This window comes from Protopterus annectens, chromosome 6.part1, assembly GCF_019279795.1.
Source record: "Protopterus annectens isolate FY-2018-M chromosome 6.part1, PAN1.0, whole genome shotgun sequence".
In the NCBI taxonomy this organism is placed as follows: Eukaryota; Metazoa; Chordata; order Ceratodontiformes; family Protopteridae; genus Protopterus; species Protopterus annectens.
Window position 1 is genome coordinate 474,077,458 of NC_056738.1, and position 24,680 is coordinate 474,102,137.

The window sequence follows — 24,680 nt, forward strand, 5'->3', positions numbered from 1 at the left end:
GTAAAAATTGTTACAGCAACATTTTACAACCCCCACACAGTATCATAGCAGGACAATCCCCACCCAAACGTGCAAAATACCTGTGTGTTCAGGGTCCAGCAAGGATGTAGGTAGGCATACTCAGTACTGGAATTGTCCAGTTTTCCTGAGCATCCTGTGCTAATGTCAACAAAAAAAGAAGCACAAACTGTGCAGAAGTGAGTACATTAATATTCACAGTATAGCAGTTCACAAACAGTTCATGTGCCAAATGAAAGCACCTCAATAACTACGTATGTATGGTGGCTAATTGTATAAGTAGAAAAGAAACTACATACTCCCATGTATCTTGTGTTAGCATTTGTAGGGGTCAGTACAATTCTACACTGACAATTGTGTACTGGAAGTGGCAACATTCAGGTCTGAGTACAACATTCAAATCATTGGCTACACCGCTAGCTTCAGATATAAGAAGTATACCAACCTTCTGACTTGCAAAACGGTGTCCACAGCAAATAAGCATGGTCCCTACTTTGGAAAGCTGAAAGGGCTACGCCTACCTGACTTAGCAATTTATAGCATTGGGTTGCTATGACAGTGAGTACTGCAAGTACCACACAGCAGGCTGCATGCAATTACCAAATGGTGGCCACCAATTGGTGCAGAGGCATTCACATGCACATGTGCAGATACCTATAAAAGCAGGCTGTATTTGCTGTCCACACATGCAATCATTTCATTGCAGTTACAGAGAGAGAGCAAGAGAGAGAGACACAGATAGACAGACAGCGACATCCACAACAACAGCAAAAGCAACAGAAAAAAAAGATATTAAAAAAAAAAAAAAAATATATATATATATATATATATATATATATATATATATATATATATTTTGAAAAAATATATATATATTGGAAAAAAATAAGATATTAAAAAAAAATTACAAAACACACGGAACTGACAAATACAAACACATACAAAGCAAAAGCATGTAACAAATATGTATTTACTGGCATGTAGTAGATGTTTTTGAAGAGTACTCTACATAGTTTGAATCATCCATATGTGGCAGCAGTACGTATCTATGCACAGATGCCCTGCATAACTACTGCCATGGAGAAATCAGTGTGTAGCTGTGTGCAGTGGGATATGACTGTGACATATGTAGTTCAGCATTAAATGTCAAACATCTGATCCATGTTATCTGTGTTCTGTACAGTAGTGTGTACAATGTCTATTTGGGGGAGTAGTGCATACATTTATATAAACATGGATGTGACAGAGTAACAAATGCATGATAGTCATATTAATGTGTAGCTTAGCATTGGCAACAGCTGTACCAGGTTAGCATGCTAATCTAGCATTTGCAGCTATATATACATCCTCTAATATTACTGTGTGCTCACATGTGACACCTGTTCATTTTGCAGCAAGGCCCAACAGTTCAGCTGTGAGGTACACAAACTTACAACAGTGTGGACCTTGTGTGTGTATGGCACACACATACGGAGAGATCTGTCTGTGTCAGATATATTAGCATCTGTACATGTGCATAGAGCAAGGGACATACTGCAACTGTTTGTGAAGGGTGGACAAATATATGTTGGTGAAGGTTGTTATGTGCATATTTCTATGTAGGTTATAGTGTGTGGCAAACAAGACAGCATACAGTGCTGTTATATGATATGTGATAGCTAAATGCTGTGGGTATGATTTGTCAGGTTTGCAGTGTTGCAGCCAGTTAGGCCTGCTAAAGCTACATGGGCTGAGAACACCTTCAATGCATTCTGCACAGCACTGTGCAATATTATGACATAACTGTATACCTCACAACCTTTGTATAATTGATATTCTCACCATGAAAGGTGGACTGTATATGTGCCTATATCTATATCTATATGTACACCAATGGATGTTTATATGTATGTGTATGTATATATATATATATATATATATATATATATATATATATATATATATATGTATGTATAGAGAGAGAGAGAGAGAGACAGGGTCATATTTACTGCATCAGATGCCTGGTGACAAAGCCATGGACTCAAGCTCAGTGTTGAAACTGCTTTGGCATTCCTTCTGGCAAAGACTCCGTACCCATGAACTACCACATAGGTGGTAGTCTACTTAACACCGAAAGTGTGATAAGTGACCATGGGACACAGGTGGACAGTAGGCTCCCCTTTGATAATCACAGTGCCACACTAGTCATGTAATCTGTCTGTGTGGCACACCTCATCACAAAAGGTTTGTCATCCAGGGGAAATATAGGTCAGTGTTACCCTCTACTCATCACACATAAAACCCATTATAGAGTACAATGCCCCATGTGGTATGTACCTCACAAGACATCTACAGCAACTGGAAAGGCCACAGACATACCTCACAAAGAGTAATACCGGCCTCAAACAGATGTCCTATGCAGACCGTCTCACAAAACCACAGCTAGACTGTGTTGCATACCGCCTACCCAGAGGTGACCTCTGCCTAACATACAAAGCTATGTCAAACCCAGAGCTGTTGGACATGCTCCAGATGTCCAGGGGTTCTCATTGGAGCACTGCTGCTCATCATGCCCCTGGCAGACATGCCACAGGTCTTACAACCTCACGCATGTTCCAGGCTGTCATGGATGCACAGGCATGTATGGAACGGTACACCACACAGGGACTAAGGGCACAGAGGGCACATAACACCACTGTAATTGACAGTATCCATGACTTAGCAGGTGCCATTCATAATTACACTGAGGTCACTGATAGACATTAGGGTGAGACATTAGATGTCCTCCGCAATGTCATGTCCGTGTGTCAGGACAGTGTGGGACGGTTGAGATGTGGATGTATGCCAGCAACATCAGCAGCTGGCAGTCACTGCAGACATCCCTCAAGCCACAGCCACTCCCGTATTGCTAGTACCAGCCCCAGCAATATTGGGGGTAGGCTGTCCAGAGACCATCCTAGAAAACCATGTGCACATGGCTCTGGACAATCCCAGCAGGGACCTGGGTCCAGTGTACATCTGTCCACCTCTGAGGATAGCACCCAGTCTGGCTTAGTACTTGATACTGTCAGTAGCACACCTGCCAGGCACAGGTACTGTGTCCATGGCCAGAGACGGTGATCTGTAATGCCTGGCAGGTTCGGTCTGTGGCTGTCCCACAAATCCCCGTATATGGCAGCCACATGGTGGAACTGTGTGCATGCAGACACACACGCACATAAAACAGACACCTAGGGCTAACACATACCCACACACATTACATCAACATTGGCCCATAGCAGTACTCTTGACCCTTACACACACACACACACACACACACACACACACACACACACACACACACACACACACACACACACACACACATGTCGATTGTATGGCTCAATGTAGGCCTCTGGCAAACCAACAACACACCCTGTGCATATGATGAAACCTGTGCCACCTCCTGTCATCTGTAACATCGATGCAGGAACAGGCTACCATGGTGCTGATGCACAGGGTGACTTTACAGCAGTATAGCAATGTTAGCATGTTGTCAGGAGTAGAGTGTAATGATATCCTTGAAGGTGTAGCTGAGCAGGCATGATGCATTAAAGCTATAATTGTCAATGTAGTATTGTTTACACTAGTGTTAGTTCCAATAGTGTATTGTCCGCCCACGTGCCACTTGGCTGATGTGTGTAGTATTGGCAGCATGTCTTAGAGAGTGGACAGTACGTGTGGGATGTGTGTAGCACAGATTTGCAGGTGTACATTTGGGAACATGGTGGAAGTGCACTGTCTGCAGGTACGTGCATAGTGGGACACATGAGCAGGGTGACATGCCCTGTGTTACACAGTAACACTCCATAGTTTCTATTGGTGGCCAGTATGCATTGTACTACACACATTTTGGAACTTGAGTACACATATGTGTATGACATGGTTTGACACTGTGCTGTGGGTGATACTGTTACTATCTGTCATTGTTTTGCATTCTGGTAGTATGCATAACCTCAACAGCCTGACCATAAACAATTGTTAGATCATGTCTTGACAACTGACACACAGATGTAGGACACACAGTAACATTTGTATCCTTCAGGTACTATACTATGCCAGTAACCAGTGGTATTCACCTGCACCCATTCCTGAGACCACTCCTGTTTGCCATATAGCTCTCTTAGGTACAAGCAATCACAGTAGGGTTATGTCCGTCCACGTCTGGATATGCATACTGTGGCCTATAATGTATTCTCCATATGACACACACATCCTCCACAAGGGTGTTGTCAAACCCATGTTATAAAGCTATAAGCCAACCAGAGCATAGTCATCCACCTTTACGAAACATAGTATCCCCACAGTACCACATAGTAGCCACTAACATGTTGAACAGTTACCGATGTGTACATGCAGCCAAGTGTTACATCATTTCTACTTTGGTAATCACATTTCCAAAGGTATTTAGAAATCCCTCGCTGGATCACATAAGCTATAAGGGGTCTGCATGCATATCCACAAAGGTTATTGTACACCTATAATGAATAGCAATCATTGACAGACTTTCCTGCATTTGAACAAGTCTGTAATATACCTCAGCCATAAACCCTCACTCACACAATTCAACAGAAACCGTACTGAGTGTGTGTGACACGGATGACCTAGGCCAGGGATCTCTGCAGTGGCTGGCATTATCACAAGCATACAAATGTGACCTAAGATCTGGAAAGCGGTCGCACACTCTGACAAAGATGACAGATGTGTTCATGGGGAAAGCAGGGCTCCTACCTATGAAATAATTTAGGTCACATGTACGTATATGTATTTGCCACACAGCTACCTCACATGTGCAATGCACATACTGTTGTCATACTGATATGTCATACAATAGTAAAAGCAAAACCCACAACACATTGACCAACAGTGTCACACACATAAAGCACACACACCCACACTCACCAAGTGCAGGATTCAAACCCCTATCTAACTACTTCATGATACTAGAGGAGTATGCATTAACATGACATGCAATACACATTACTGGGAGGTCTCTTTTCCACAGGTATATTTGTAGGATGGTGACATCATCAGACTTGACAAAGATAAGTATACCACTTTTAAGTTGTTCTACTACTCTCCAAAAAGGTTGCTCCTCTCCAAGGTGATTACACACAAACACACAGTTACAAACACAAGCCAATACCCTCGAGCCAAGGAACACCAATGGTAGTTTTAACGCTCTTTATTTAAGACCAAATGTTTTTGCCTCCGCTATGCAAAAGCTTCATCAGAAACAACACAATAAAATTGCAAGCACCACTTTTAAACAATAAAATCATGATGTCATTTCCTTAGAAACAATGTTGCCAAGGTGGATCATACAGAGAGATGTTCGCTCCAAAACAACTGTTAAAAAATACAATTTCTTCAGTTTAGAAGTACATAATTTCCAATAAAACCATGACATTAAAATCATCATAGTATGTAGTGAAAATCACAGTAAACATAAAAAAGAATTCAACATAAGACATAAGTTTGAAGTGGGTTATTTCACCTCTTGTAACTTTTATATCTAAGTATCGAAGAAATGTTACAAGACTCATTCAGACCGGGGTATGAGTAAGCATCCACCCCAAACAGACTCTGAGAGTCCAAGGACACCTAACCTGTTTGGTATTGATGAAACGCACCAAACTGACGAACCTTTCAACCTACAAACTTTACTTGCTTCACTTAATCAGCGTTTGGAGCGTCTCAACAAACGGTTGGACGCTATAGAAATGAAAAGTGCGCCGTTGAATCAAGGGGATCAAGCGAATGTGATGTGTGCTCAGCTCCCTAGTAACTTTACTCTCTCATCTAGTAACCCTTTGGGCGATCCAGGTTTCGACAACATGAATGCATCTATACCAGCCGGTCAAGCGTTGCCTAACGGCCGTAGCTGTCTGTCTACTGGTGCTCAGCCTCCTTTGCAGAGGGTGGATTACTCACGAGGTGTTTTTATACAAATGGAACTTATGGCCCGGGACCTACGGGCGATCCACACATGCCTCGGTCAACTGGATTAAATGTTGATGCTCAGCAGCAACCGCCTGAGGTCTCTATAGTCGATAATAATTGTGGATTAATTGGTGTACCATCCTTTTCAGATTGGGCAGGTAACATTGAGTGTTTTGGATTCGGTATGTTACCGCCTGGTGGTTCATCGTCCCATGGTCCGGATACAGGTAACTCTAATGATAATATTTCTGAGAAACTAAAAATACTGGACAGTAAGATGTTAAGAATTAAGAAATTACAATTGGAGGTGGCCTATTTTCAGCAATGTTTGGCTGAAAAAATCATACCGAAAGGTTTAAGGAGTTCTTTTTCCCCCACTACTTTACTTTGGGACTCAGTATTTTCTGATGACTTGTTGAAATTATTTAACCGCCAAGGTTCAGAGTTGCTTGAACTTATGATCAAGCACTATAACATCCATATAAGGAACCTTTTAACAGAAACTGAGGAACTTGACAATACTATAAAGATTGACGTGAACTTTTTGCGTTATAAGTATGACTACCAACGCATCTTCTCCAGTATAGATGCGCTTATTGTGAAGTTGAAATTCAACAAGTCGAAAAAACTAGTGAGGGATAGGAAAGCCTACCAGCAAGGTATTGCTTACCCTAACTTTGTTAAGAACAAGTTTAACAACATTAATCAGAATGATGGTATGAATCGTAGTGTTGATACGACTGCCATGGCCCCCATGGATGAAAACTTGGAAAATGACCATCAGGGTGATGGGGACCTTGGTACTTCGAACCAAGGATTAAGGAGAAGTAGCAGGATTAAGGCCAACAATCAGAACTACAAAAATAACTTCCATAATAAAACCCAACAAAGACCTTTTTTAGGGGGAAGGAACAACAGACCCCAACAACGGTAGAACCTCAACAATTAACTTCTCCTAATGCCTGGAAAGAAGGCCCACTAGTAGACCGGAATAAACCTACCATCTTATTAAATAAAAAAGGTGACTTTAAAGTTTATAATTTTTCAAGTTTCCGTGTCGACCAAGAACTGGTTGAATTACTGTCTAGAGGTTTTTCCTTCGTTCCAGACCAAAAGCCCAGTTTAGCTAGAACATTGATCGACTTTAAATGTTATGTACGTAAATTGAATTTAAAACTATTGTTTAACAATGATGTACACAGTGAGCGACCAATGTTTACATTGCTTAGTACCTTTAACCCCCCACTGCATCCTTCCTTGAGCACCTTTGAAAATGTCTGTGAATTGGATCTTAGACATTTGTTTCATAGTGCAAAATGGCTCGATTACCAGAGCAATATTTCTTATGATCAAAAAATGGCTTTGAATCACCTGAGTGGGTTATCTGTTAGGGTCATGAAACCTGATAAAGGTGGGGGCTTGGTTATCTTTGACATCTGTGATTACAATAGGAGAATGCATGTAGTATTAGACTCAGAAGCATATGAATGTTCCTCTTTGAATGAGATGGTGGGGTCTTACAAGAAAATCAGTGGATACTTTAGGGATCTATTCATTGATGGCTTGATTGATATTGATATGTTCAATTTTATTAACATCTCATCTCCCAAAGTGCCCGTGATGTTTGGTATTCCTAAAATCCACAAAGACCTCGTGAATCCACCATTGCAGGCCTTGGTTGATGGTAGATGTGCAATTACACATCCGTCCTCAAGGGTCATTGATGCGATCCTCTCAAAATACCTAAGAGGTATCCCAGAAATATGTAAGGACTCTTGGTCTTTTTTGGAAGCTATTAACAACATCGGTTTCGACCCATCCTTTAACTTTTAACAATAGACGTGGTTGATTTATACACGTCTATACCGCACTTGGAAGCGGTGGAATGGGTCGAACTGATGTTAGTGAGCCTTGGGGCCACCAAGGAAGAAATATCTATTGTTACCCAATTGTTGGAGATCATCTTATCCTGCAACTTCTTCCTTTTTGACAACCAGTACTACTTACAAAAACAGGGCATCGCCATGGGGTCTCCCTGTGGTGGGAGCGTGGCTAATTTGGTTGTCGCTTACTGGGAGAAAGAATTATTTAGGGTTAACCCTAAATTCAAGAATATGGTAAAATACTACACGCGTTTTTTAGACAACGTGTTCATTCTGGTCGATGGTAATGAAAAGGATGTAGTTGACTTGATTCAACTCATGAATGGTTCTTCCACATTTTTAAAATTTACTTATCAATTTTCAACAACTGAAATTGACTATTTAGACGTCAGGCTGGTGAAGAACTTTGTTAACAACTGCTTCCTATCTTGTATCCATAGGAAGCCAACTTACTGTAATGCCTTCCTACACTACTCCAGCAACCACCCGCCCAAACAAAAAAGATCAATTGTCAAGGGACAATTGGTAAGAGCTGTGCATATGTGTAGTACACTGGAAGCCTTTGAACTTGAGTGCACTTTTTAAAAAGATTTGTTTTCTAATAGGGGTTACCCCTCCTTGATGATTGATGAGCTTATAGTGGAGGTTACTATGAAAAGAGATATTGGTTTTTATAAACCTTTATTATTTAATAATGTTCATGAATTAATCACTTCAAGGCATACATCAGGTATGGATGTATTGGATGGCTCATTGGCGGACAACACAAATGCCACTATTACTTCTCCTCCCACTGATTTTCATACCAGTTTTGTGTTAACTTTTTGTAAAGAAGTTGGTACTATTTGGGCCATTATCAAAAAGAACTGGTATTTTATTCATAACAATTCTACATTACTTCAAAAACTAGGTCCACACCCCTCTATTGTTTATAGGAGGGGGAAAAATTTGAAGGAACTGCTTCAACGAACTGTTCCACCTACGCAGTTCACTAGGCAGGTTGGTAATGCCCCCTGTGGTTTTTGCAAAAGATGTAAACATTTAAGATCGGGCAGTTCTTTTACAATCAGGAATAGGAAATATACTATCCATTCAAAAATGAATTGTAACACCAAATCAATTGTTTATGCTGCCTTTTGCGTCTGTTGCCCTTGCTTTTACATAGGGAAAACCGACCGCAGGTTCAGTGATCGCATTTACCAGCATTGTTATGCTATAAAAAATAAAAAAACTGACAATGCTTTATCTAAACACATCCTTAATAATATAGGGCATAGTTTTGAATTTATGGGGATTGAACATGTTACTATGGGCCCTAGGGGTGGACCTCAGTCTCTGTTTTTAGAGACTAGGGAATTGGAGTGGCAAATTGGGGTGGATGCTTACTCATACCCCGGTCTGAATGAGTCTTGTAACATTTCTTCGATACTTAGATATAAAAGTTACAAGAGATGAAATAACCCACTTCAAACTTATGTCTTATGTTGAATTCTTTTTTATGTTTACTGTGATTTTCACTACATACTATGATGATTTTAATGTCATGGTTTTATTGGAAATTATGTACTTCTAAACTGAAGAAATTTTATTTTTTAACAGTTGTTTTGGAGCAAACATCTCTCTGTATGATCCACCTTGGCAACATTGTTTCTAAGGAAATGACATCATGATTTTATTGTTTAAAAGTGGCGCTTGCAATTTTATTGTGTTGTTTCTGATGAAGCTTTTGCATAGCGGAGGCAAAAACGTTTGGTCTTAAATAAAGAGCGTTAAAACTACCACTGGTGTTCCTTGGCTCGAGGGTATTGGCTTGTGTTTGTGACAGTTTTTTTATTCGTGTTGTACAAACACACAGTTGTCAAGTGCAGGATTCAACCCCGTATCTAACTACTTCATGATACTAGAGTAGTACACATTAACACGATGTACTATATACATTACTGGGAGGGCTCTTTTCCACAGGTATATTTGTAGGATGGTGACATCATCAGACTTGACAAAGATTAGTATACCACTTTTAAGGTGTTTTACTACTCTCTAAAAAGGTTGCTCCTCTCCAAGGAGATCACAGACAAACACACACACACTTGTCAAGTGCAGGATTCAAACACCTATCTAATTACTTTATGACACTACAAGAGTAAGCATTTACATGACGTGCTATACACATTACTGTGAGTTTGCCTTTCCACAGGTATATTTGTAGGATGGTGACATCATCGGACTAGACAAAGAAGTGGGTTACATTAGGTGACATTATGTGGGCTACATAGAAGGAATGTCTAAACACTTTGGCCATGTGATCATCAAAGGAGAGTTTACTATCTACCTGTGTCCCCAGGGCCATAATGACTTTCTCCGTACATACTGGGTTACCACCCATGTGGTAATTTGTGTGCACTTTGTTTCATCCAAAGGGGATGACTATGCATTCTTTGGCATTCTGCTTGAGAGCATTGTTTTGACACCAGGTATCTGTCTCTGTAAGACCCTTCTGGAGGATGTCTGTGTCAGCCGTAGAGTCGATTATGGACCACAGTTAGCAGTTATCTGCAAACCTGTTCAGCCATACTTCTCCCATGCTTGCCTGCACCTCTGAGCAGTATCTACTGAACAGGTGGGGTCCCAGGACCAAGACCTGTGTGATGCCATTTGTGACTGGTTTAGAGTCGGGCATGGCACCTGCAACCCTGAACATGTGTGTTTGATCTGTGAGCCACTTGACCACCCATCCTGTGATATAGCTGTTAATGTTCAAGCTGGTAAGCTTGTCCATGATGACAGAGTGGGGAATGGTGTAGAAAGTCCTTAGAGAGGTCCAGGTGGGCTGTGTGGACTACTTTCACCTCCATCTATGTCCTTGGTAACTGTTTCAAATAAGCCAACTAGGTTTAGGAGGCAGGATTTGCCTTTAACAAGGCCAAGTTGGGTAGAGTCCAGTGTCTGGAGGTCCCCAATGTCTCTGTTTATGGGTTCCATGATACTTTGCTCCATAGCTTTACAGACCAGGCTGAGTAGACCTATAGGGCAATGGTTTCCAGGTTCTGTTGTGGCAACCCCTTTGTGGAGCTGGATGACTGTTGGTGTATGCCATTCTTTGGGTACATAGCCTGTGGTATGATTGAGTCTGGACAGTGAATGTAGGTGAGGGTGTAGTTCCTTCTGGGGCTGGTGTAAGACGCAGCCTGGGACATCATCCAGTCCCATTGATGCTGTGTTCTTAGCTTTGGAGAGTGCTGTCTTTACCTGCATGTCCATGAAGTCTGGGGCTCTGCATTCTTCTGGGATGGACACAGGCCCTTTTGTGGGTGATGGGGGGGTGTTTGCACTGAACCTGTCCCCCAGGATGTGGGCAATGTAAGTTGGTTCAGTGTATTTCTTGCTATTTTTCAGTAGCTGACAGCATATTTGGAAGTTGCCACCTATATGTTTGGTATAGCTAACGAAGGCTTTGTAGTTGTTATTCTTACATTCCTTGCCAATTTGTCTTTAGAAACTGGCCTTGGATTATTTTATGAGCGATCATTGTTTCTTCCTAATAATGATCAGTGATGCCTTTCCTTTTGTGAAGTTTGCTCTATCACGTGTTCGTTTCCTCCTGCTGTTGTCTAGCTTATTTATGGGCGATGACCACCAGATTGGTTTCTTATTTTTGGAGGAGTGCATCATGGTTTTATTTGGGATGTCTTGATCAATGCATCCCTGTAGATGCTCAGAGGATGCACTTGTAAATGATTTGGCAGATTGTATGGCATTAGCCTATAGCAAGGGAGCTTTGGCACTTTCCACTTTGGTCTTGGGATGTGTGCAGTTTGCTTTTGAAAATGTCTTCACACTGGTTTCATTGACTGGGGGGGGTGTGGATTTCCAGTGTGATTACTTTATGATCTGATATTACCAGCAAGGGGTTTATTTCTGTTGTGGTACACTGGTACCCCATGTTGGTGATGATCAGGTCCAGTATGCTGTCACCTCTAGTGGGCATGGTGACCAGCTGTTCCAGAGTGTTAGAGTTCTTAAACTCTAGGAAACATTGGGCAAAGGACATTGTACACAAGTAATTCTCCCACTCAATGTTTGGCTAGTTGTAATCTCCTCATATAATGGTGTTTGATAGGACCTTTGTATTTTCCACTGTTCTCAGGAATACTGAGTGAGGTTCCTGAGACAAGGTAGGTGATCTGTAGCAGGCTACAATGTGATAAACAGCTTTGCCCAAGTTCAGTTGCACTTGCATGGTCTCCAAGGCCTCATGCTGTGCCACTAACCTGAAGGTGTGGGTATCCATAAAGTAAATGGATACACCCCTTCCTTTGGTATTTCACTCATGGTTTTGGGTCTGAAGACCAGAGGGAATGTGAGTGTTTTACGGGGAGCATGTCCAACAGCTCTGTGTTTGACATAGCTTTGTATGTTAGGCAGAGAACACCTCTGAGTAGGTGATATGCAAGGGAGTACAGCTGGAGCATTTTGAGATAGTCTGTGTATGGCATGTATTTCAGGCCGCTAATGCTCTTTGTTAGGTATTGCTTCAGGCTTTCCAGTTGTTGTAGTTGTCTTGTGAGGTACATAGCAAAAGGGGCATTGTACTCTATTATGGTTCTAGTGAGTGATGAGTAGAAGGGAACAATGTCCTCTTCTAATCTGCATGAGACACCTTTTGTGATGAGGTGTGCCATATAGGAGGATTTCCTGACTACTGTGGGGATGTGATTATCACAGTTGTGTCCACTGTCCACCTGTGACCTGAGGTCTCTTGTCACACTTTCAGCGTTAAGTATACTGCCGCCTAAGTTGTAGTTCATGGCTACAGAGTTTTTAACAAAGGGGATGACAACGCACTTTTTGGCATTGAGCTTGAGCCCATGGCTTTGACAACAGCCATCTGTCTCAGTGAGGCCCTTTTGTAGGATGTCCACATCTTTAGTGTTTACAATTATGGCTCCTAGTTTGCAGTCATCTGGAAACTTCAGTAGCCACAGACCTTCCATGTTAAAGTTTACTTCAGGGAAGTAGATACTAAACAGGACAAGACCCAGGACTGGAGACTGTGGTAGTGCACTTGTCACTGGTCCAAAGTCATACATGGAGTCTGCTACTTTCACAGTGTGTGTTCTGTCAGTAAGCCTGTTGGCAACCCATCTTGTGACATAGCAATTTATACCTCGTTTAGTGGGTTTATCTGTATTTACAGAGTGTGGGGTGGTGTTGTAAGCCATGGCAGGATCTACATAGGCTGTGCGAACCACCTTACCCTTGTCTACGGTTCTGGTGACTGCTTCAATGTCATCTATCAGGTTTAGGAGACATGATCTGCATTTTACAAACCCAACATGGTTGTGGTCCAGAGTTTGGGAATTACAAATGTATTTTTTTATAAGTTGTATGATGATACATTCCATGGCCTTGAAGGGCAGGCTTATCAGGCTAATGGTGCGCTAGTTCCTGGTGTCCATGGTGTCTCCACCCTTGTGTAGTGGGATAACCGTCGCTGTGCACCATTCAGCTGGCACAAAGCCTGAGGTGTGGCTATGACTGAACATGGTACGTCAGTGTGGTGCCTGTTTGCTCTGTGGTTTGTGTAGAACACAGCCTGGGAAGTTATCTGGTCCCATGGCTGCTGTGATACTGGCTTTGGAGAGTGTTTTTTTACCTGTGCAGCTGTGATGACAGCAACTTTGCAGTCTTTCATTATAGTGATGTGCTCTTTCATGGGTGAGAGGGGGGTAAAGTTAACATTGATCCTATCTGCAAGGATGTTGGCAATATCAGTTGGGTCTGTATATTTAGTACCATTGAGATGTAACTCAGAACAGATCTGAGTGTTGCCATGACATGGACTTGTCTGTTGTGCAGAGATCTCCTGAGTAGACAGTATGCAACAGAGTACAGATTGAGTTAAATTCAGTCTTGTTGCATGGGGCAACTGTTTGAGGCCAGTAATCCTCTTGTTGAAGTACTTCAGTGATCTTTCCAGCTGATAACGGTGCCTAGTCAGATTCATCGCAAATGTGTTGTGGTAGTCTCTGACAGGTCTCATGACTGATGAGTAGAGGGAACCTCCTTTGACCTACATGCACAGACATTGGCAGGTTTAGCATGATTTTCTGACCACTTTGTGAATGTGTTTCTGGAAGAAGAGATGACTAACCACATTTGTCCATAGATCCCTTATTATCATCTCCATATTTGGCCTAAGTGTGTGAGCATGCCCAGTATCACTTTTCAGTATGTTGTTGCCTGACATTTTCTTCGTTTAAGTGTGTGAGCATGCCCAGTATGACCTTTCAGTGTGATGCTGAATGAAATCCACTACATTTGTTGAAGTGTGTGAGCACACCCACTATAGACATTTATACTGTATGTGTGTGGAAAATCAAGTTGTATTTTTACAGCAGGGCTCACCTTTGTGTCATAAATCAACAGGGATCATGATGTGCCTGCAGGGCTTCCATGAGACATTTTGCATAGACTTATCAACATTTCTACATACAGGGGGGACAGCTATTCTTTGTACATTTCTACCCGGGGGCACACCTCATTGTTACTGTGGGTGTACATCGTATGAGGGGCTCACCTGACACTTATACATATTTGCTAGGCCTGCACTGCTATGTAAGGTACTCCATTTCAGTCAGTACTGTTGCCTATCATACTGGCTTGAGGCATACTACTGTACTACAGATCTTGGCATCCACTGTCACATATATTAGATTGCGACTTCATAGCCTACCCAACCCACATCACACCGCCTGGCCTGCTGTTCTCTGTCTGCATAGGCCTGTGGGGGAGGTTACCCATATGCCTCTTTAGGGGCATGCTACAGCATTTCTTAGTGTTTGCATTAGTATACAATTGTCCTGCTGTGTCTGTGCCAGTGAAATGTTGTCATGGCTTAGTGGTTCAGTACTGTGACTATAGTGCACAGTATCCTGGATTCGAGCCCTGTCACTACTTTTTATTTTCATGCTGGGCAGACCAGACTGCTTAAGGAACAGTAAAGCAGATATGAGCATGTTTACCTGACTTTGCTCAACTTTGCTCGACCTTGCCCAACATTGCTCAATGTTGCCCGACGTTGCACTAGTTGGCGCAGGAAATTTTGTTTACATATACTAATTAGTGGTAAAGGCTGCCTAGTACAGCTTTATATTGCTTAAAACATGGCAATCATGCCTCAGGTGGTGCTGCAGGGTTGCCTATGTCGGATGCACATAGTACACTCCCTATACATGTTTGAAAACAGGTAGTGTCAAGTTAGGCATCCCTTTTATTTTATGTGCGAGTCAGAGAGAGGTATCATTTCCAAGGTTCCTACTGAGCCAGTGTATGTGGTATGCATTGCCTCTTTGCCAAGGCCAAGGCATACTGGGCATGCCTCGTTCTGCCTACTGGGGCAGGCTCAGGTTGTTCCTCCTCTGAGTCACGCTCTGCCTGTGATGGCCTTGGCAATGGTGGGGGGCTGTTTGGCCCTGCCCCATGCTGTTCCTGCTGCAGCTGTTTTCGCAGGATCATATTGTGTAGCATGGCACATACCATGACAATATGGGTACATGTAGTTGGTGAGTACTGCAAGGCTCCACCAGATGTGTCCAGGCACTGGAACCGTGACTTGAGCATCCCAAACACACGCTCGATTCCATTTCTTGTTTGTGCTTGTGCCTCATTATGGAATTCTTGTTCAGGTGTGTGTGCATTTCTGATGGGTGTCATCAGCCACGGCTCCAGTGTGTATCCAGCATCCCCCACTAGGTGACCGTCAGGGATGTCCCCATTGGCAAATGTCTGGTACAGCTGTGTCAGATGCCAGATATGGGAAATTGTGGTAGCTTCCAGGGCAGCCAGCACACACATCCAGTATTATGCCCTGGGCATCGCACACGACCTGGCAGTTGATGGAGTGGAAGCCCTTGCGGTTGATGTAGGCCCTAACCCGCTCACCGGCTGGTGCTTTGATGTGTATGTGCGTGCAGTCAATTGCACCCACTACCTCAGGGTATTCTGCTATTTGCTGGAAGAGATGCATATTGCTGGCCAATACCTCATGGGAATTGGGGAAATATACATGATCACCGACATGTGCTGACATGGCATTCAGGAACTGGTGCAGTACCCTGGATGCTGATGCCTGTGAAATCCCCATCATATCACTAGTTGGTCTCTGGAAGGTACCTGTTGCTAGTATTTTTAGGCCAACACATACCTTGGTTTCCACTGGGATGGGTTCCCCTCTGTTAGTTCTGTGTGTGAGGCGTGGCCTGCACAGCTCAACAATTTGCTGCAGGAGGTCTCTGTCCACTCTATAGCGCTCCACTATCTCCAGCTCATGTAGCCCCTGGTAGGTTACCCTGGGTCTGTACACTCTTCTCTGTCTCCTCACTGTGGGTTGCTCAGTAGCATTCGCAATGGCACCACCCTCAGCATCTTGCATATGTTGTCTTATAATAGCAATGGCAGCCCCTAACATTTTTTTGTCTCAGTTAAGCTTTTTAAGTTTTCACTTCTCTTTGTAGACTGCAGTGTTGCAGTGTTTCTGAGAAAAACATAGGGGAATGTTGTTTGCAGAGTTTTAAGTGATGGGCTGGGCTGGGCTAGTGTACCACCTGTATAATTGGCTGATTCTGATTGATTTCACCTGGCAGCTCTGCTAGTTCTCCTTGGTTAACTTCCTACTACTTCTTTTCCTTCCTTTTCCCTTTCTGTTTCCACAGGGGGCAGTGCCGTGCAAACAAGCGCAAACATGTGCACATGCTCGTGCACAGGCTTACACAGGCTTAGACGGGTGCACATGCACGCACACAGGCTTAGACAGCCTTACACAGGCTTACACAGGTGCACACACGCGTACACAGGCTTAGACGGGTTTACAGGCATGCACACGCACGCACACAGTGTAAGCATCTTTGCAAGAAACTTTAGTGATATCCACGGCGTACACCTTCGGTTTCTGGGTTTCAGTTAAGACAACTGTAGACACGCCTCTTCCAGTCCTGAGTAACTCACAGCATACACATGCCACTCTGCTCTAATAAGCTTACAGTCTTTGATACATATCCCCTCATGATGTCACCTATCTTCTACTCTACTACTCCCCTAATCCTACACTTACACTCTAGGGACATGGTTCACATGGCAGGGAAAATTGGGAATCACTATCCTTATCCTAATTTGCATAGGATTGCCTACTAATGCTTGGTTACATCTCTCATACTGAGCTTCCCCCCTTAGGAACCACTATTCAGTAGCCATGTTGTCTTCAGCCTGCCATTCACCTGCATGGCAGAGAAATATTTTTAATAAAATGCCTATTTTTGACTTTTTTGTTTTTATTTTCTGGTTTTTATAGTGCCGCACGTTTGCGTGGTGCTGCGCTACACTTAAACATCAGAGATCGGGGAAAAAAATGTATTTTTAATATTTTGCAACAGATAAAAATGCCAATGGCCTTATGTTTGGGCATTGGCCTGCTTCCTCAACTGGATGCAGCCTTTATTTGGAGCTGTCATAGCTCCGTTTTGCTATTTGCAGAACAGTACTCCGTTACCAACAGAGTACATTTCTACAAATAACTCTACTCTTACTCGGACAGGTTAGTGTTTCCTGGATCGCAAATTTACCTCATTTGCATAGCTTTCAGCAGCAAATGAGGTAATTTGCATAACATAACACTGTCTGTGCAAGAGTAGTTTTAGGAGCACTCATGTACGCCCCTGCCAGCTGTTGCTGGATCGCTCGGCAGACATATTGGATGTCTGGAGTCTTACTCTACTCTTAGACTCCGTGCAAGCCTTCGTGAATCTGGCCCATTGTTTGTCATATAAATATCTCCCCTCATTTATAGGGCCAGAGTGCATTTTATGGGATTACAAAAAATAAAAACAATTCATTAGATTTTTAAAAAACATGGTTTGTAAAACATTTATTTCCCCAATGCATTTTGTGAATTTATGAAGTATGAAAACATTCCAAAAATGTATTGTGATCAGGATTTTTGTTTGGAAATTTTGTCTGTATGGGTTGATAATCCCTTGGTATCCCACCACTAATAGTTAAGCTAAGAAGTACAGCCTAAGTCCTACTAAACTGCTAACATGCAGCATGTGATCTTACAGCCACTTTATCACCCTGTCTGCTAGATTCTATGAAGACTAAAGTAAATTTGTAGAAGACATCCACCATCTTGCATAGCTTCCCCGATAATGAATTCCAGTTTTCCCCTCTAGTACTTCAAACATTATAAGATACCACACCAACACTGCAAGCATTAGAGATGCCTTTTATACCAGGATAAGGTAATGAGATTCAAAGTATTTAATGAAAATTAACGTAATTTCCTTTCCTGGCATACTCAATGAACACTGAGCTCACCATGTAACTGCTGAGATTAATACACTTCATCCTGCATGTTGATTATAGTAATGCATACAATGTATGTAAACATTTGTTATATATACTGTTTTGGCCTCAAAATACAGGGGAGGAATGCTGTGGGGCTGTTCTACAAGTGTGTGCCCGTGACCAGTACTGCAGGCATTTGGACTTTCTACCTCATAAAGCCTACAGTAATACAGCTGGCCCACATCAAGAGCTCTTTCAATGCCTCACAGTACTGTCATTACAGTCAGCAACATTGATAGTGAAGTTTTACACAAGGGGTCAATGTCAGTGCAAAATGTCAAAGTAGAGACTCAGGTACTACATTTTGTGTGGATTTTGGTTTCATTGCTCTTGTGTTTTTAGTAAAATTTCAAAAATGTAGCACAGCAGCTATAGCACAGGTTTCTGAATTAGAAGTAGGCCATACATTTTTTCATTAGCCTGCATTATATGAGGAATCCCAGAAGTCTTGTGTGGAAATCAAGCATCACAGACAGGCTTGGGGTGGTGTGCTACCCCTATTATATTTTAAGTCATTTCTGAATCTGGCACTCTGTTTAATGCTGTTACTACTGGACATGTTTGGAATAGGCTGATCTGGTAGATACTAATGGTATAGTATGCTTCTTTCATAATCTACGGTACAGGCAGAAATGGGACTTTGGTTCTTTAGCTTGATAACGTGCTGTGTTATCAGCAGTAGGACTGTCTCTATTGTCCTGTGCAAGGCTATGCATTCTTCCTTGCAGTTTCTTGAAGTGAAGTTTGCTGGAGATTCCCTCAGACTACTCAACACTGGATTCCCAAAGGGATCAGTCCTTAGGCCCCTTATGTTTTTACTCCTTGTCACTGACCTTTACTTTGAATTCCTATTGAACTCTGGCAAGGACAAATGTTGTTTCTAAGACATGGCTTAAATATTCATCCAAGATGGAATGAGATAATTGAAAAAGAGTAATGATAAGTGAATCTATGTTATTTGTAAATATTAGGCACTTGGCTTATACAATGACCTGTATCATACTGAGGTGTAACAAGCCATAGAAGCATTAAAAATGCAGGTTAGTAAGTTTTAATTTAGTCCCAGAAAATGCAAATCTCCTTCTGTTTATTCTTTGTAAAGACAGTGACAAAGTCATATTTTATGTTCTAGCTGAGGTCATGCTGTTTTGTGTGGCAAACAGATGTTCAGTATAAGGAAGATTGAGAACTAGTCTAGACAATGCCTAGCACACACTGAAGATAGCTCCACAAAGTGGGTATTTGTTTTTTTTTCCAGACTACTAGACTATTAGGCATTAGGGTGGCTGTGGTGGTGCAGCGGTTAGTGTTGCCGCCTCACAGCAAGAGGTTCTCTGGTTCAATTCTTAGGTGGGGTGCCTTCTGTGTGGAGTCTGCATGTCCTCCCTGTGGTCATGTGGGTTTCCTCTGGGTGCTCCAGTTTCTACCCAAAGACATGCTGTAGGTGGATTGGACACTCTCAGTTTGGCCTAGGTGTGAGTGCCTTCTGTGGAAGACTGGGCTGGCAAACCTACACCATAAAACTCCACTGCCAATCATTCTGTGGACCACTGTGGTGACCCCTAACTGGGATAAGGAGATAATGATTAGACTACTAGGCATCACTTGTACAACTAAATAAAGATATTTTAGCTTTCCTTTTAGACAAAACAAGTGGTGGCATTAATTCTCCAAAGAGTTTAATCTTTATTGTATAGAATGATTCCACTAAGAAAAAGCCCATTGTCAGATATGCACACACCCATAACATAGGCATTTATTAATAGTGCACAAATCTATCCAGTGTCTTTAGTTGTTCGTTGACAGGCATACAATACCATGCTGTTTTGATTAATTTTAAAATGGTGGGAACCATCTTGACACATAACCTTGGACAGAGTAAAAATTTTATTAAGGAAATCCGGAGCCTATTAGATGCCTAGCACAGCATTGTGTACTATATACTCTTGATACCTTATAGTGATGTCGATAAACTCCTTCCTTTCCTATATGCTACAGTCTTTAAAACCTTTCTGAAATATGATGCCTGCACCATACTTTTTTTATTTGAACTCATCAACTAACTACTAAGATACTTCATTTTAGATCTTCACTTTTCTCATTGTAGCCAATAGCCTGTTTTCTTTTACAAACACACTGATCACATTGAGCACCATTTCAGCTCTCAAAATCATCAAACTTCTCACTTTTGTCATTATCATTCATTAGCACAGCTGATGCACACTCAGAAGACATGCTATAAGCCTTTCTGGAACTATTGGCCCTACTTTGGATAACCCCATCACCTGAGAGGATCTATTATTGTACCAACAGTCAGTGATTTACTTATTTCTTTGTAAAGAAATAACGAAAAATACTGCTGGTGTTTATACCAAAAAATACTACGATGAATTCCCTGTGTTTTTTACATCTGAATGGTTCTACTTTACCTTGTGGAATTGGGAATTCATCGTAGTATTTTTTGGTCATAATAGACCTGACTTTTTATGGCTTGTTGCGTTTCATCACCTAGCTCCTGCTTTTAAGCTATGAACTGTTGTTTGGGTCTGAATAGATGTGGAGACTGATTCTGTTGTGTCTTAGACGTTGTGCTTTGTGACAAGAAACTTTTTTCCATGGTATGAACACCAGCATTATTTTTCGTTATTTCTTTACATTTAATCTGGCTGCTTTGCTGGTGTTCTTTAGCATATTGATTGCAGCGAATTTATTGTTTCACATTACTTATTTCTTTGTTTTATTTTTTGTTTTATTTTTCTTCAGTAACAGTACTTGCTGAACGTTTTATCTAGAATTTAATATGTCATGCTTTCTGACAGTACAGAATATGTGTAAAATTGTAGTATCACTTTACTTTTCCAGGTCTGTCCTTTTAACAGATAAGTTTTATATTCATATTCTAAATCTCTCTATCCACTGAGACAGTTCCACATTAGCTCAAATTTGCCCTCATTCTATCCATACCAAACACTTCTGCCCTTCTAATCCCCTCTTCCTCCAGAATTCATACTATATCCATATATCTATACTTTTTTTTTACTCACACACACAACATAAATAAATAAATAAACAAACAAGCAAATAAATAAATAAATAAAACTACAACTAATCTGTAGACCATATAAAGAAATATGGCCTTGTCATCAATCAATGACAAAGAGTCAGAATTAGCCATCACATAGGTTCATAGGATGATACTAGGCTTTAGGCCCAGAAGCCTTTATAAGCCTAGCCAAGAATTTTGCCCATGTTTCCACAAAGTCAACAGCTGTTAACCCTGTCCAGCATGGACACAGGTGTGATCTCAGGGGTTTCTCACCAAGTTGTTCAGGTTCCTCTTAAAGAGGGCTAGAGAGGGAGTCTATTCCACAGATGGGGGAGTCTTTGGGACACAAATCTATCCCACCAACAAGTTCTATTAATGTCATAGACCAAGTTGAGGCCTTGTGTGCAGGTTGCATGAGTGAAGTTTGACTTACGGATATGCAGTAACTCCATCAAGGCTGAATATGAGATGGCCTTGTATGCCAGACACAGGTCACCTCTGAGCAGTCTGTATGAGACTGAGTAGAGGGACAGGTCTTTTAGCCTATCTGTATAGGATAAGTGTTTGAGACCCTGGATTTTCCTGGTCAGTAAACCTCTTTGGTCTTTCTAGCTGCTGCATGTGCTTGGCAAGGTACATGCCAAAGGGGGCATTGTACTCGATAATGGGTCTGATAAGGGAGGAGTACAGGGATGTTATGACCTCCTTGTTCCTGGATTAAATACCCTTACTTATGAGGTGGGCCATGTAGAAAGCCTTCCATACAATGGAGGCAACGTGGATATCAGAAGTCAGGTTGCTATCAACCTGGGTGCCTAAGTCCTTCACGACTGATTGCATTCTTAGTACATTGTAAGTCATGTGATAATTAGTGGGGATACCATTTTCCCCAAAGGGGATAATGATGCATTTATTGGTATTCAGTTTGAGGCCATGCTTCTGGCATCAGTCATTAGTATGGCTAAGGCCCTCTTAAAGGATGTTCACATCACTAGGGAAATTTAACACAGCACCCAACTTGCAGTCATCTGCAAACTTGGTCAGTCACAGACCACTGGTTTTGGCTTGCACCTCACAAAACTATATCCCAAACAGTAGAGGCTCCAAGACTAATCCTTGGGGTACATCGCTTGTTATGGGTCTACTGCTAGAGGTGGTTTCCCCTAATTTAACTGAGTGGGTTCTATCAGTGAGCCAGTTAGGTACCCATCTGGTAACATACAGGTTGATGCCTAGCTGGAAGAGTTTATCTATTATGCCCTAGTGGGGAATAGTGTCGAAGGCTTTGGCTAGGTCAAGGTAGGTGGTGTGCATCGTCTTCCCCTCATCCATGGCTTTGCTGACTGTTTTGAAGAAGTCAGGCAAGTTTAACAGGCATGATCTCCCTTTGACCAAACCAAATTGTGTGGGGTCAAGCATTTGGAGCTTGCCAATATCCTTGTTTATAAGTTCCATGATAACGCATTCCAAGGTTTTGCAGGTCAGGCTAGTTAGGTTAATGGGCCTATAAAAGCCTGGGATATTGGATGCTCCACCTTTGTGTAGAGGGATGACAGTGGCTGTCCTCCATTTGGCTAGGACAAAGCCAGTTCTCAGGCTTTGGTTGAATAGGGTGCTAATGGAGTTGAGAGCTCATGCCTGAGTTCATGTAGGATAGAGCCAGGGATGATGTCGGGTCCCATGCAGACTGTATGTTTTGCATTTGAGAGGGCATTAAAGACCTGCTCCCCGGTGATGTCCTGGTTTATTGATGGGGACAGTGGGGTGAAGTTTTCACTGAATTTTCACTGAACCTGTCTGCCAGCAGGTCAGCTATATCTATGGCATTTGTGTATGTGGTGTTATTGACCATCAGTTCAGAGTGGATTTAGGTGTTACCTTTGAGATTGCAGATGTATGTGAAGAAGGCCTTGTGATTATCCATAGTGGATGTTGCCAATTTGGACTTGAAGTTAGCCTTAGAGGATTTCACCAGTGACATTATTTGCTTGTTCAGACAAAGGCGAGATTGCTTCCATCTTGGCACCTGCTCCTTCTTGATCCAGAGTAGCAAGTTGTTTTCTTTTATTATAGAGTTTATTTATTGCTGCTGTCTACCAGACAGGTTTACTCATCCTTGAGGAGGATGATTTGGTCCTGTCAGGTATTGCTGAGTCCATACAGCTGTAGGTGCTCATATATATATATATATTTTTTTTGGTGTAGGCTTGGATGTTAGTGCTAGTTCCAAATGAAGGGATGGTGGCTGTGCACCTTCTTATACCTGCTCTCAGGAGACTATAGTTAGCTTTGGAAAGGTTTTTCTGTTTGACCCTGACAAGGGGGTATGGGGGGTCAGGGGAGATGGTGATTTTTAAAGTGATCACTTTATGGTCGGATCTTACCAAGGAGGATGACACTGTAGGGGTGCTACAGTGGCTACTCATGTTTATTAGGACCAGGTCCAGGATATTTTCACCCCTCATAATGGTGTTGACCAGTTGATCCAATGCACTGGCATTGATGAAGTCGAGGAATCTCTGGACATTCATGTTTGGACTACAATAGGTTTTCCACTCTTTGGTTGGGTAGTTAAAGTCATCGAGGATCAGGGTAGAGGGTTGAATCTTGATGGATTTAAGTAAGTCCAGATAGGTGGAGTGTGCTTCCTTAGTCATGGTTGGGGATCTGTAGCTAGCTATAATTTGAGTATGTGTTTTGTCAACAGTTAACTGCACCTGGAGTGTCTCCTGTTTGTCATACCATTTGACCAGCCTGGAGGTGTATATGTCTTTGATAAATATTGAAACTCCACCTCCTTTGGCTTTGTTGCCCTCCATGTGGGGATGAAAGTATGGTTTGATGAGTAACCTGGTATGGTTGAGGTGCTCTCTACAGCGTTGACCCAGGTTTCAGTGACTGCACAAATGTCCGCATCCTCCAGGGTAAGGAATGCTTGCAATGAATGCAGTTTCATGCTATGACTCCTAGTGTTTAGCAGCATGACCTTTACATTTCGTTTGGAAGAAAACTTCATGTTGGTCATGACGTTGCCTAAAAAATGCACTATAGGGGAGGAAAAAGCCTTTGCAAAAAGCCTGAAGCCCAGATGAGTCAGATGAAGACCATCTCCGGCAAAGCATCATGGTCTGTCAGTCATGTCCTCCTAGGCTGTCAGTACTGGATCCCCTTGAAATGACACCAGAAATTAAGCCAATTGTTAAAGTCAATCATTTCCTGTTTGCCTTGGGGCATCATTCTGGGTGATGCTAGGATGCTGCTTAAGGCTAGGGACATACCTGCCTCTGACACATATTCAGGGAGCTCAATCGTATCTCTCTTCATATAGTCCAATGAGGTATGTCTCAAGTCATTCACACCAGCATGGACTATGA